Genomic DNA, 15,452 nt, shown 5'->3' on the forward strand with positions numbered 1-15,452 from the left:
GGGATGGGGAGGCCAAAGAATTCATAAATAAAATCCCAATGAATGTAATTTCTCTGCTATTTTTGTCTAAGTTGAATGCTTGTCTATTTAGTAGTGCATTTTCAAATTTTTCTATAGGACTATATCAGGGACTGGTAAATAAAGCCACTGAACAAACAAACAAACAAACAAACAAAATAAATAAAGGATGACAAGTTGGTAAAGACATTTACAGAAACCTCCAAACACTTTTACTTTTAAAGGGTAGCATATTGTGAGGGACAGGTAATAATATTATATTAGGTAATGGAAATAGTATGTATTTCTAGCTACTGGAAATAAGAGAGACAGAATTGAGGCCTACAATTTTATGTTTTTACACTAACAAAGTATAACAATTGATTTATAAATATAAAAATAAGGTATTTTTGTAGGGATATTGTCTGAAGTAGAATGTACATATCAGTATAATAAAAAAAGTTCTTAAAAGATAAAGGAGATATACCATAAAAGCTAAACCTTAGCATAAAACATTAACAAATTATTTTTTTAATTGTTGTTATGACACAATTTTTAACTTGAAATGTAAACTTCAGTGAGAAGATGCTGTAGTTTTGTTGTTTGTTTGTTTTGTTGGTTTTTTTTACACGGAGATTAGGGAGACCTAATGCAAGTCCTGAAAAGCAAAGATCTTTCTCTGGTTTGTATTAGAAAGAGAAGTCAGCTCCAGCTGGTGTGGCTCAGTGGATTGAGTGGTGGCCTGCAAACCCAAAAGTTGATGGTTTGATTCCCAGTCATGGTGCATGCCTGGGTTGTGGGCCAGGTCTCCAGTAAAGGGAGAGCAAGAGGCAACCATGTATTGGTGTTTCTTTTTTTTTTTTTGAATTTTTATTAAATATAATTTGTTGATTATGCTTTTACAGTTGTCTCATTCCCCCCGCCCTTGGCTCCCTATGCCCAGTACCCCTGTTCCCTCCAGCAATCTCTAATGGAGTGCAGCCAGCCCCCCTTCCCCAAAGAAGGGTTTGTAATGGGGTCCAGAACTCAGGGTATCCAAGAAATATAAAAATATAGGATATCCTCACCCCACAAGTCTGGACTGGGGGATAGGACACATGGAGCAGGGCCATTGAGAGTTATTTTGCATATCAACCATTGGCCAGCTTCATACCTGATATGCAAAAATGGTTATTTGATGTATCCATAGCAGGCTAGCTAGGGAGATGGGAGTGACTTTGACCGCTGATGTAACTGGGAGGCATCTCCCCATCCCCTTATAGTGCTTGCGTGAGAGCTTTGAGATGGTTCCCTTCATGCCTCAGGGCCACGCCTGCCTGGACTTACTACTGCATCCAGAAAGGCTGAAAAAAAATACAGGAATGCTGGCAGGTGTAGCTAATTGTGGGAGGAGCCAGACATGGGGTTGCAGAGGAAGATTTGCACTGGGATTGAAACCCAGGTGTGGCAGCCATGTGAGTTGGAACCACATGGTTTTGGGACTCCCTTTACCATGCGGCTTAGGAAGCAGGAGAAGTGATGCAGGACTAGGGATAGGGCCAATGGGAGACCTTGCAGGGAAGGAAAGGGGTGAAAGCTCTCTTGCTGGTGAGCCGTGAGAAGGTGCCACATGATATTGGAGTAAGAACTGGAGATCCTGGCAACACAGCTGAAAGTTCTGGGGACTACAGGAGACCTGCCAGCTGAGCACAGATTACTGGGAAGAACCGGGAGCTAGCTGAACCACAGACTTCTATTTTCCTGAGATGCAGTAACCCAGACTGGCCTGACTGGACAAAGTGGGGAAGGTAGGACTGTGTGTCTGCGGGTGTTTTAAGGGACTTTGATCCCCTTAAGGGATTTAGCAGTGACATTAAGTCATTACTCTAAACCTGTATAACTTTTCAATAAGTAGTTCCTTTTGTTTTCACCAAACTCTGTCATTAAAAGCCATAATTCCAATTCCCAAGGGCAACAGGCAAGGTGAAACTGGTACAAAGAGACCCTGGGAGGGGGGATATACTTGTTCCCCCCACCACAGGTCCATTCTGTAGCAAATCCACCCCCCTTAATTCATGTCCATCGGTTGTACATATAAGTTCTTTGGTTTCTCCATTTCCTATACTATTCTTAACTTCCCCCTGTCTATTTTATACCAACCATTTATGCTTCTTATTCCCTGTGTCTTTTCCCCATTTTCCCCCTTCCCCCTCCCCACTAATAATCCTCCATGTGATTTTCATTTCTATGATTCTGTTTCTGTTCTAGTTGTTTGCTTAATTTGTTTTTGTTTTTTTTTTAGACTCAGTTGTTGATAGTTGTGAGTTTATTGTCATTTTACTGTTCATATTTTTGATCATCTTCTTTTTCTTAGATAAGTCCCTTCAACATTTCATATAATAAGGGCATAGTAATGATGAATTTCTTTAACTTGATCTTATTTGGGAAGCACTTTTCTGTCCTTCTATTCTAAATGATAGCTTTGCTGGGTAGAGTAATCTTGTGTGGAAGTCCTTGCCTTTCATGACTTTGAATGCTTCTTCAGCCTCTTCTTACCTGTAAGGTTTCTTTTGAGCAATCTGCTGATAGTCTTATGGGACGTCCTTTGTAGTCTGTCTCCTTTTTTCTTGGTGCTTTTAAAATTCTCTCCTCTTTAACTTTGGGTAATGTGATTATGATGTGCCTTGGTGTGTGCTTCCTTGGGCCAACTTCTTTGAGACTCTCTGAGCTTCCTGGACTTCCTGGAAGTCTATTTCCTTTGGTAGGTTGGGAAAGTTCTCCTACATTATTTTTTCAAATAAGTTTTCAATTTCTTGTTCTTCCTCCTCTCTTTCTGACACCCCAATGATTTTGGTGTTGAAATGTCTCAGAAGTTAAAGTCTCAGAAGTTCCTAAGCCTCTCCTCATTTTTTTTTTGAATTTTTGTTTCTTCATTCTATTCTGGTTGAATGCTTATTTCTTCCTGATGTTCTAAATCAATGAATGGAATCTCGGTTTCCTTCCCATCACTCTTGGTTCCCTGTATATTTTTCTTTATTTCGATTTGCATAGCCTTCCATTTTTCCTCTATTTTATGACCACACTCAGCCATTATTTTGAACTCTGCATCTGATAGGTTGTCTATCTCCTCGTCACTTAGTAGTGTTTTTGGAGTTTTGATCTGTTCTTTCATTGGGGCCATATATTTTTGTCTCAGCGCAACTGTTACATTGTGACACTAGTTTTTTTTTTTATGGTAGCATATTTTATTTCCAGTGAGCTAAGAAATTATGCAAAAACCTAAGTAGTCCTAGTTGCATCAAAATAAATTTAAGATATTACTATTTGTAGAAGTAGAACCTTGCAGCAGAATGTGAGTTAAACACTCTTTCTAGTAATATTCTTTGTGTTACCATTTTGAGAATTCTCTCTTTCCACTGTATTAGAGAATACTAAAGTTAAGCTCAGCTTGTTTGATCAACTCTTGGTTACTAGAAATATACACCTGAAACATATGTAATCTTATTAACCAGTGTTACCACATTCAATTTAATTTAAAAATAATAATAATAAAAAAGAAATGATACAGCTTAGTATTTATTTCAATATTTCTAAACTGTCATGTCTGGGTACAAAAGCAATAGCAGTTGGCACTTTTGGGTTGTTTTTTTTTGAGCCATTGTTAAAGATAAAATTTTTAGCCCTGGCTAGTGTAGCTCAGTGGACTAAGTGCCAGCCTGTGAACTGAAGGGTCACTGGTTTGATTCTTGGTAAGGCACATGCTTGGGTTGCAAGCCAAGTCCCTGGTGAAGGGCACATGAGGGGCAACCATACAATGATGTTTCTCTCCCTTTTTGTCTCTCTGTTCCTCTCTCTCTAAAAATAAGTAAATAAAATCTTTAAAAAAATTGTTAAATAAATATGACATATAAGAATAAAAGTGCTATTTATGATCTGTACTCACAGATATTACATTAAGAAGAAAAATTATCAGGCATTATTTAAGAAAATTAAGATTTTAAAATTTAAAAAATGTGATTAAATAGTTAATAGTAAAATATATATGTAACTTTATTTTTATAAAAGTACATTAAGAATGTGAACAGAAAACTGATAAACTGATAAAAATTAGGTTAAATTTCCTAAGAATTAACTCAAATATAAACATATTAAAATTGACTATTTAACAGTTGCCTTCTATGAAACATTTTGTTGGACCTCAATTACATTTTATTGATACTATCCTTACCATGATTATTCATTATCTTGATTTAGTTCAGGATTTTAGAGGAAAAGTAACATAAGCTATGTTTACCAAGATCCTTTCATGAATGGTAGACAGCTGTTCATGGCCTTTGGGAAAAAAAAAAGTATAGAATAATTGATCTTTTGGTTGGTAAAATTTAAATACTAAACTTTCTGGTATTACAAGTGATCTTTAATACTTAGGTATGTTCTATAGCATTTGTAAATTATTGCTAACCTTGTTCATGCATTGTGTGTGGTATATGTTGAATTTTGTCTAATACAGAATTAATGTTAATATAGAGTATCATATTATATTACTGATGTTCTTTATATCACAAATTGCTTTATTTTAACTTTTGAGGTGAGCCATATAAAAAAAAAACATTGCCACCTTTTGAATGAAAATATTTAGGTCATTTCATGCTCATCTTGTTAACTACTTAGGGAAGAAAATGATCTGGGTATATACAGTGGGTATGAACCACAGTTTTCTTTGTATATGAGCAAAGATGTCATACAAAACTCTGTTGCATAAACCTTAAAGAATGTAACCTTAAATCAGCCACTGAGTTATTTAGTATTTGTTAAGCACCAAGAAAGTGCTAGCTATGCATAGTGACAAGATTATATTCATGGGCTGATAACAAGACAAAGTCCTGTCTTGAAATTACTTAATAATTAAGGAGTAGAGGGGAACTAGAAACAATACAGATTCTGACTAATAAGAAATAAATGAAGGTCTTGTCTATTAGTTATAAAAGAGAATGAAGAAGCTTGAAACCTTGAGAGTAGCAATCTCTCATTTGTGAATTTTATTCTGTGCAGTTTCATGGAGTACCTCTTTCAATTCTGCTTCTCAGAAAATGAAATAAAAGAATGTAAACATACTACACATTTAAAGAAGAAACTAGAGTATTTTGTGTTTTCTTGAATAGATGTATTATTTTTAAAAATATAACAATTCTATCAAAAATTACAATGTAAGACTTTTTTGCTAGGTTGTTCAGGTTTTGTGAAAACAGCATTTTCTCATGTGGTGTTTATAGTAAATTCTATAAATTTGTACTCACTGACAAAAGTTATCAGATCATAAACCTAACTGACAGAAATCAATGCCTAAGAGCATGTTTATGTTACAAATATTACATAAGACATATTGGTGGAAAAATAACACTAGCACTTGGCAGATTAGAAACAGACAATGAAAGATATCTGAGAATATTTGTGTTTTTATCTTTTCTGGAAGTGTAACATTTTTCTAAAAGTGTAACATTTTTCAGGGTCTAAAGTATAAATAGCAAAAATAAATTAATATGATTCTTGTACATCTAGTTACCAACTCAGATATGCTCTAATACATTCAAAGATCATTTCCAATCTTTGTCAGAAACATACAATGAGAGAATATTCTGGTGATAATTGAATATGTATAACCATTTAAAAACACTTAACACTTTATTCTAGAAAGAGCAAAGCAATGAGTCAAAGGCATAAATAAGGATCATCACTTTTTTATTAACAAAATTTTCCAAATAATATTTAATTTAATCTTAGTGGAGGTCTAAAAAAATACACAACAGAAAACCTGTATGAATAGAGTTAGAAAAAGATGGATTAACATAAATGACTAAATATAATATGAAGTATAAGGCAACTTTCATTTTCCTAGTGAAAAAATTCCCCAAAGTAGCTTTTTGTCTATCTTGACTATACATTTTTTAGGAATTTAAAATTTAACAGCAAAAATGGAGGCATAGTAGTTAATTTATACATGCATATTTAAAATCATAAATTCACATGTTTAAAAATATTGCTATTTTTAATACCAATATTCATGAAGAGAAGTTTCCTTTTTAAGATCCAATAGAAGCATTGAAAACATTATTGTCTTTTTTATCCTTACTATCATTTAGAGTTATTTAACTTAGTTTTTCTTAACAAGTCATTTTTATTGCCCTGAACTGATGGGTACATAGCACTTCTTGAATTTCTTAAACATGCGGCCACTAGAAATTTTATTCCAAGTGACATATAACAATATATAGCATTGGGATAGTTTTAAAAATTATTATTTATACTGGGTGGGTATATTTGCTATCTACTAAGTGTAACAATTGCAATTTTATTTATCTGTATTGCTAGTTCTATTGATCTTTGAGAGGTTTGTGTGTTTTAATTTCCAACACTTGAAATTGTGAGGTCACATTTGGAGTTACCAAAAACAGAATTAGTATAAAGTGTGTGTATATACATATACATACACACAAACACACAGATGCACACATACAAATACAAACATACACATGCACACATACATATACACACACAAAAAAAACAGGCAAAAAGTGTTTCCCTCATGGAACATATAACAGGTACTTGAAAATATTTTTTAATAAAAAGATAATGCTTAATTTTTTGAGGAATACTTTTGTGAAAAAACATTCTATTTTATATACTCCATTTGTATTACATCAATTAAACTATAATTATATATCCATGTAAAAATAAAAATTATATAAATGATTAATCTGATGCTGACTAAAATAATCTTTTATGAATGGATTTTGCAGCTAAGTGAGGACAAAGAATTTGCACTTTATTACATAGACAAATAATTCATTTTTCCATTTTATGTATGTGTGAAAAGAAGCTACAGTCCAATGACATTATCATGGGCCATTTTGAACCTCTAATGAAAATACTTACAATAACTAAGTATTTATTGAGTAAATTTCATATACACTTAGCTATTTGGAATAGATTAAACAAGTACAAACACATGAAAGAGGGTTTATAGTCCCTGACTTCAGAAATAAATTCAATCTAATTCAGCAGACAGTGTGTATATTAAAACATAAAGACAAATGTTAATTAACTTTGTGATAAGATAGAATTAGGAGCTTTGAGTAAATGTGTCATTTAGTCTCATTTTGTCTTGCAAATCTCAATACATAGCTGTCATCCTAAATTTGAGAAACGTGGGATTTCTGGCTAAGCAAAAAGATTAAAATAGTTTATCTCTGTTTTCTCAAAAAGTTCAAATAACAGCATAAAATTGTATCAATACATAAAGAAAAAGTGAACAGAGCATTTGAAGAGCCCATGGAAGACAAAATAGTAAATAAATAAACACACTTTTGGAAGATCAGATGTGGAGATATAAATGCTAACATTATCAGAGTAGAGGGATGCTGAAATCCAAATGTTAATACTAGAACATACTAGTGTAAAAGAATCCAAGTGAAATCAAGGAGATTTTGAAAGTCTCCAGAATCAAAAACACCTCATACTTGGACTGGAAATAAAAGCAGAAGAATTGGTTGAAAATAAAGTACAGAGAATATTTAGACTCTCACCACTCTGTCTAAACCTGGAAGGCAGACAACCATCTGTCTCCCACCCAGGCAGAAGGATTTTACTTTCTTTCACAGCTGAACGTGAGAGAGTTTCTAGACTCTCAGACATCAGGGGAGGATGAGTTTGGGGGTGGTGTTTTACTGAAGTTAAGAGACATAAGTTAAAATCTGCATTCTAAAATGTGAGAACCTCTTCAACTTATCTCCCAGAATAATGGTAATCATATTGTAACAGGGTGCAGCCAAGAGGGGGGCCCCAAATAGGGATTTGGAATGGGGTCCAGAACTCAACATGTCCAGGAAATATTAGATATATAGGATGTCCTCACCCCTCCCTACCATGGGTGTGAGTTGGGGGAAGGGACACATGGAGCAGGAACATGCAGAGCTATTTTGTACAGCAACAGCTTTGCAGCTAACCTCTGACATGGTCATTTAACATATCTATAACCTTTAACTGGTGTCATAGATATGTTAAATAACTGTGGCCATGCTTTGAGCCAGGGGGGTGGAAGTCACTTCCACCCAGATGTAACTGGGGGAGAGCTCCCCCTGGTTATAGTGCTTGTATGAGAGCTTGGAGAAGATTGGCTCTATGACATGGGGCCACACCTGCCCAGACTCACGATGGCAGCCCAGTAAATGTGGAATAGTACAGGAATGCTGGCAGGTGTAACTGATTGTAGGAGAAGTCAGAAATGAGGGTAAAGAGGAAGGTTGGCACAGGGATTTAAAACCCAGACTCAGCAACCATGTGAAGGGAGAACCACACAGCTTTGGCAGAGTGGGGACCCCACAGCATTGGTGAGAGCTTGGACCACGTGGCTTTGGGGTGCTCCCTTTTGCCATGTGGCTTAGGAAGCAGGAGAAAATTTGCCTGAAAGAAAAGGGGTGAAAGGACTCTTGCTGGTGGGCCATGAGAAGGTGCCACATGGCTTTGGATTAGCTGGAGATCCTGGTGGTGACATAGCTGATGGTGCCAGAAGCCTGAAACAAGGACTTCTACTTCTTTTCCTGAGATAGGGTACCCCAGATTAGGGCAGAGGGAGAAAGAAGGACTGTGTGTGTCTGTGGGTATCCTAAAGGATTTTAATATTTTAATGAAGACATTAGGTCACTACTTTAAGTCTGTATAGCTTTAAATAAATATTTCCTTTCCTTTTCACAAATCCCTGGCATTGAAAGACATCTTTCCTCTGGTGGCAGGCATAGCAAACTTAGTGGCGGGTCCTTTCATCAATAGTATATCATACATCCCCTTGTATCTGGTCTGTAACAATATTTATACTACAAGCAAGATAAGGCATTTCTGGAATAACTGACCCATGGGAGAAGGTCTATAATGACATCTAAAAAATTCTGCAAAACAAAGAAGATCCTATCCAACACTCTATACTTTTCAACATATACAGTTCATGTACCTATCACCTCCCATTAATGTTTAACTGTTTTTTTCTCATATGTAGTTGTATCCATAATGACCTTTATATATTGAAGATTGTCTGCAAAATAAAAACAGGTCAATGAAAATTGGAGGAAATTTAAATGATTATAAAACAAAGCTTAAAAAATATCTACTTAAAAATACTGTTTCAGTAAAAGAATAATAGAATGCTTTCAAGGAAATATTTGGTTGGCCAAAAAAGTTCTTCCCCCCTCCCCCATAATATAGCTCTATTAGTGCTTAGTTGGCTTTAACTTCATTTGAAACAGTTTTGTTAGATTGCATTGTGACACCTCTTATATAAGCATGCATTAAGAAAAAATTACCAAAATTGGTGAATTTGTTTGTAGCCATTTTAATATTGAAGATGGAAAAAGTATGCAACATTTTGGCATATTATGCTTTATTATTTCAAGAAAAGTAAAAATGCAACTAAAATGCAAAAAAAACTATTTGTGCAGTATATGGAGAAGGTACTGTGACTGACTGAACCTGTCAAAAGTGATTTGAAAGGTTTTGTGCTGGAGATTTCTTGCTGGACGATTCTCTAAGTCTAATAGACTAGTTGAAGTTGATAAGAATCAAATTGAGACATTGAGAACAATCAATGTTCTACTGATAGGGGACTCAAGAGGTGGAATATGTTAGTTGACCTAATAGTTAATAAGTTTAGTAATCAATACATGTAAAAAGCTATTGTTCCAGGAACTGAATGTGTTGTAATGGGGGTTAGGCTAAGATGCCACAAATCCCCTCCCCCACAAGTCTATCTCGGGGGCTGGGAAAAGCAGCAGACAAGGATTGAGATTTATTTTGTATATCAAAAACAGCAGGCTAGCTTCATACCTACATGCAAAAATGGTCATTTTGCATATCAATAACAGCAGACTAGTCTTCCAGCCTGAGTGGAGTTCAGAAAGGCATGCATGGCTTTAACCCATGATGTAATTGGGAGGCAGCTCCCCTGGTTACCAAGCATGTGTGATAGCTTGGAGATGGTTCACTCCACACCATGGGACCATGCCTGCCCTGAGTAACTATGGCAGCCAAGAAAGGCAGAAAATACTAGAGCACTAGCAGGTGTAGCGGATCATGGGAGGGGTTGGAAATGGGGTTATGGATGAAGATTCCCACTGGGATTTAAACCCAGGCACAGCAGCCATGCCAAAGCTTAACCACGTGGTTTGGGAGTGGAGTGAGGCTCCCTTGACCACATGGCTTAGGAAGCAGAAAAGGAAGCTGTAGCAGCGATGTGGAGCTCTTTCTTAGTGGTTTGAAAGGATGCAGAAGGATTCCCTGGCTCACCATGAGGATAAGGTTTTGGATTAAGAACAGCAGTCTAGCCAAGTCACAGACTTCTATTTTCTTTTCCTGACATGCATTTCCCCTAAGTGGCCTGCTTTGGCAAGGGGAGGCAGGACTGTGTGTGTTTGTCGGTGTTTTAAAAGAGACTTAGGGTTTTAATAGCAACATTCTGCCATTACTCTAAACCTGTAAAACTTTTGAATGAATAGTTCCTTTCCTTTTTCCCAAACTCTGGCATTGAGAGCCACAGTTCCTGCTGGTTAGGGGAAACATGCACCTAGAACTGAAAGACTGCAGGAGCAGGGTCATGTTTTGTTAACAGTATATGGGCTCCCCCACAGGTTCATTCTGTAAGAGTATGATCCACCTTGATTCCTGGTGAGCATAAACCATTCCACCTCTGTGCCTCAGGAGGAATGCAAACAACCAAGTTGGTATCTGAGACAGTGTACTCCTGGGTAAAACAGCAACCGCCCAGGACACAGATGAAAAAATGATGCAGCTTTTATCAGATTAACTTTTCCCTGAACTCCAAACCCCTTACCTATACTTTTTTTTTTTTTATAAAAAGGGTCAGTTTAAAATGGAATTTAAGACAGGGTACAAACCTGCCATCTTCTCAGATTGCCCACTACCTAAATACAGCTCCCATAAAGATTCAATCCCTGTCTCTGCTTAGGTGGGTATGGTAGGTGACAGGCAGCACGAACACTGGCATTTCTGGTCTCACTACCATACAGGAGACAGCCTACAAAATCAAAATATCGAAGTAAATAAAGTTATTGGTGAAAATGAAAAATGCATCTTTTATTTTATGGGGAAAAAAGCACATGAAATTTTTGGCCAATTCAATAGCTAGAGAACAAGCCAGTTACTGAATATTAAAAAAAATAATTGCAGAAAAGGGAATTTTAATAGAATGTAAAAAACAAAGTAGAAGCAGCTTCCCCAAAAGTAGACCAATCAGATGAAGTAATGGAAAGTCATTTTAACTAAGCTCATGAGTTCCTGAACTGAAAGGGCTAACTGAATTCCCAGCACAATAAATGATAAAGGTGTCTCACTGGGTCATCAAGACATTTCAGAGGACTGGAGATAAAAGAACATTTATAAAGGCTTTCAGAAGTTGTGATAAAGTCACACAAAAGAAAACTGGAATCCAAATAGCCCCACATATTTCAACAGCGATGCTAGAAGTTACAGAACAATAGATGAGTGCTTTCAACTTCAGAAGGAAAATTATTGCCAACCTAGGTTTCTATACTCAACTCCCAAAAGTATTCAGTTGTGAAGATAATGCAGTATAATCTCACCACAATAGGAAGTGTGTTTCAAAACTTATCTCCCAAATTTATCATTGAAGTGGTATCATTGTAAGATTAACCCTTAACATTTCCCTGTTGAGAATTTCTGTGTTCTTGCATTGTGCTCTAATCAGGAGTATAGTGTCCAACCTTTTGTTGTCTCTGGGCCACACTGGAAAAAAATTCATTTTGGGTCACACACAAACATTAACAAAAACTAATGAGCAAAAAAAAGTTCCATACATAATTTTTTGTGATATCTACCACCACAGATAAGCAAAAATGTCCTCACATAATAACCCTATTTATGCAGCAGCTTTTTCAATAATCTTTTAAAATTGTGCAGCAGGTCCCAAGTTTATGATCACTAATATAGAAAATGTATATATCTAAGTAATAAAGCTTAGTATAAAATTTAGTAATAAAACTAAGTAAAGTTTAAGTAAATTTACGATTTTATGTTGGGCAGCATTCACAGCCATCCTGGGTTGCATGCAGTCCACAGGCCCCGGGTTGGACTCCCCTGCTCTAAATCTTTCCAGGCCCAGATGCTGTTTAGAGACACAGTTTTGTTTGTATTGGTTAGAAAGATCACTGTAAGTGATTCTGTGTCCACCGGCTGTTCTGAACACCGAGTCAGGAGGAATTCCAGTAAATACAGATTTATTCAGCGCACATTTTATTCAATGCCCAAAGGGACCTAGAAAAAAATAGGGATATTGGGCATCATGCTTTGCCTTCCCTGTACCTTGATAAAAAGGTCACCTGCCCTTTCTTCACACACCCAGTTTACACCTGCCCTCCATTTTAGCCCTCTCTCCCAGAAAGTAAGAATTTTAATGTGCCACAATTTTGAGATTAAGTACTGGGTGAAAGACAAGATTCATTTCCCCCCTTTGGTGTATGTATGTATGTATGTGTGTGTGTATATATATATATATATATATATATATATATATACATATACCTATATATATATATATATACCTAAATGCATTTTTTAAATTATAGTTTACATTCAATATTATTCTGTGTTAGTTTTATATGTACAGCATAGTGGTTAGAAAATTATATACTTTACAGAGTTGTCTCCCCTCATATTTCAAGTACCCACTTGACCCCATGTCATCGTTATAAGATTATTGACTGTATTCCCAGTGTTGTGATTTACATCCCTGTGACTAGTCTGTCACTACCAATTTGTACTTTTAATTCCTTCACAATTTCACCCAGCCCCCTCAGCCCTCCCCCATATGTTAGCTATGAAAATAACATATGCACCTTTATGTTCATTGCTGCATTATTTGCAATAGCCAAGATATGGAAACAACCCAAGTGTCCATCAATAGACGAGTGGATAAAGAAGCTGTGGTGCATATTCCCAATGGAATACTACTTGGTCATAACAACAGCAACAGCAAAAATGAAATCTTACTTTTTGGAACAGCGTGGATGGACTTAGAGTGTATTATGCTAAGTAAAATAGATCAGATGGAGAAAAACAAATACCATATGATTTCACTCATATGTGGAATCTTAAAAAAACAAATAAACAAAATAGACTCATAGACACAGAGAATGGACTAAATACAATATTAGAGTGTCTTATTTCTGACAATAAAATGTTTTGGCATGCTAATGTTATCACCAAAACACACAGCCCTGGATGGTATGGCTCAGTGGATTGAGTTCTGGCCTATGAAACAAAGTGTCGTCAGTTTGGTTCCCAGTCAGGGTGCATGCCTAGGTTATGGGCCAGGTCCATGGTGGAGGCTACATGAGAGGCAACCACACATCGATCTTTCTTGCCCTTTCTTTCTTTCTCTCTTCCTCTCTCTCTAAAAATAAACAAATAAACTCTTTAAAAAATGCTAAGGATGCTACTGTGATCATGTGCCTTTTTTACATAAACTATTAAACCAACAAGGGTTCAGAAATCTGCCCTATTCAAGATCCAACATGAGAGAGATTATGAGACTCAATCAGACTAGAAAGCTGGAGAAAAATATCATTCACAGGCATAAGGACAAATAAGAAGAAAAAGAATATGATGATTATTTTTCTAGAGAAAACTCTAAAACATTTAAGAAGTATACTACACTTGCTTAGTTGTGAGTAACATTTCCATGGTCAAAGTAATGTATTGATTCAATTAGAAATGACATTTCAAATATTTATATATTTATGTTATATAGTGATATTATTACCAAGATCAAAATAGTTAACACATCCATCATTTCCACATTTAACTCATGTGTGTGTATGATGAGAACATATAGATCCACTCTCAGCAACTTTTCAAGTATGCTTTTCAAGTATATTATAAACTATAGTCACCACACTGTATATTACAACCTTAGAAATGATTCTTCTTGCATCTGAAAATTTGTGCCCAGTACCTGGCAACCATCATTATATTCTCCTTCTATAAATATGGCCTGTATATGTGATGCTATACAGTAATACAGTATTTGTCTTTCTCTCTGGCATAATTCCTTCATTTAATACATATTGTCACCAATGGCAGGATATCTTCTTTTCTACGCCTAAATATTATTCATATATGTGTATATATAGATACAGTTAGCATATGTATTATATTGTATTATATCTCTAGTCACTCATCTGATGAAGGACATTTAGATTTTTTTCATATCTTGGCTATTGAGAATAATGTTTCAATGACCCTGATTTCATTTGCTTCTGATATATACCCAAGAGTAGGATTGCTATATATTATGGCAGCTTCATTTCTATTTTTTTGAAAACTACTGCACTGTTTCCCATAATGCCTATACCAATTTACATTTCCACCAACACTGTACAAAGACTCATTTTTATCTTTGTCAACATCTGTTATCTTTTTCTTTTTGATAACAGCCACCCTAACAGGTGTGAGATGACCCCTTGTGGTGGTTTGTATTCATGTGTCTGTGATGATTAGTGACATTGAGCACCTTTTCACAAACCTGTTGACCATTTCTATTTCTTTCTTGAAAATGTCCATTCAAGCTCTTTTGCTTCTTTTTTATTAGTATTGTTTGCTGTCTTGTTATTCTATTGTATAAGTTCTTTATACATTTTGGATAACTGGCAACTTAACCAAATTCATTTATTCGTTCTTACATTTGTTAGCAGTCTTTATGGTTTTGTATATATAAGATCATGTCACCTGCAAACAGAGACAATTTTACTTCTTTCTTTCTGATTTGGATGCCTTTTAGGTCTTTTTCTGACCTAACTGCTGGGGCTCAGACTTTCCGTACTGTGTTGAGTGAAAGTTACAGGAGTAGGCATTTTTGTCATGTCCCTATCACTATGTGTTTTTAAGCAAGCTTTTGGTGAAATTTTGCATAACACATTATCTTTGTGTTTCTTTTAAATTTTTCTTACACTGAAAAATATCTGCTGCTTTATCTCTATTACAATTAACAAAGCCTAATCATGAGCGTGTCAAAAGGAGCTACAGAAATGTCTTTAAGTGTAATGACACCTAAGTGTATGACAATTACTCTTTAAACATCTAGCATGGAAAGTTATTGATCTCATTTGGAGAAAGCTGTAGGGTTGACTATAGAGTACTACTCTTTAAATAGTGACATTTTATAACTTTATTACAGTCCAGAGGAAATTTCACTTAAATCTTTTGCCAAAATACCAGTGTTTACTTGTCATTTAGCGGTTTTATCATTCCTAATTTTTTCTTGAAACTGTTTATGTATTCCATAGGCTCATTTGTTGCATTTATCTTTCTATTCATATCAAATTGAATAGAATAGGATTATTTGGTCCTTTCTGTACACAGTGTGGTCTCTCCAGTATGCTTCTCAACACATTTTA

The sequence above is a fragment of the Phyllostomus hastatus genome, unplaced genomic scaffold (assembly GCF_019186645.2).
Source record: "Phyllostomus hastatus isolate PE091 unplaced genomic scaffold, TTU_PhHast_1.1 phas_contig_40, whole genome shotgun sequence".
Taxonomy (NCBI): Eukaryota; Metazoa; Chordata; class Mammalia; order Chiroptera; family Phyllostomidae; genus Phyllostomus; species Phyllostomus hastatus.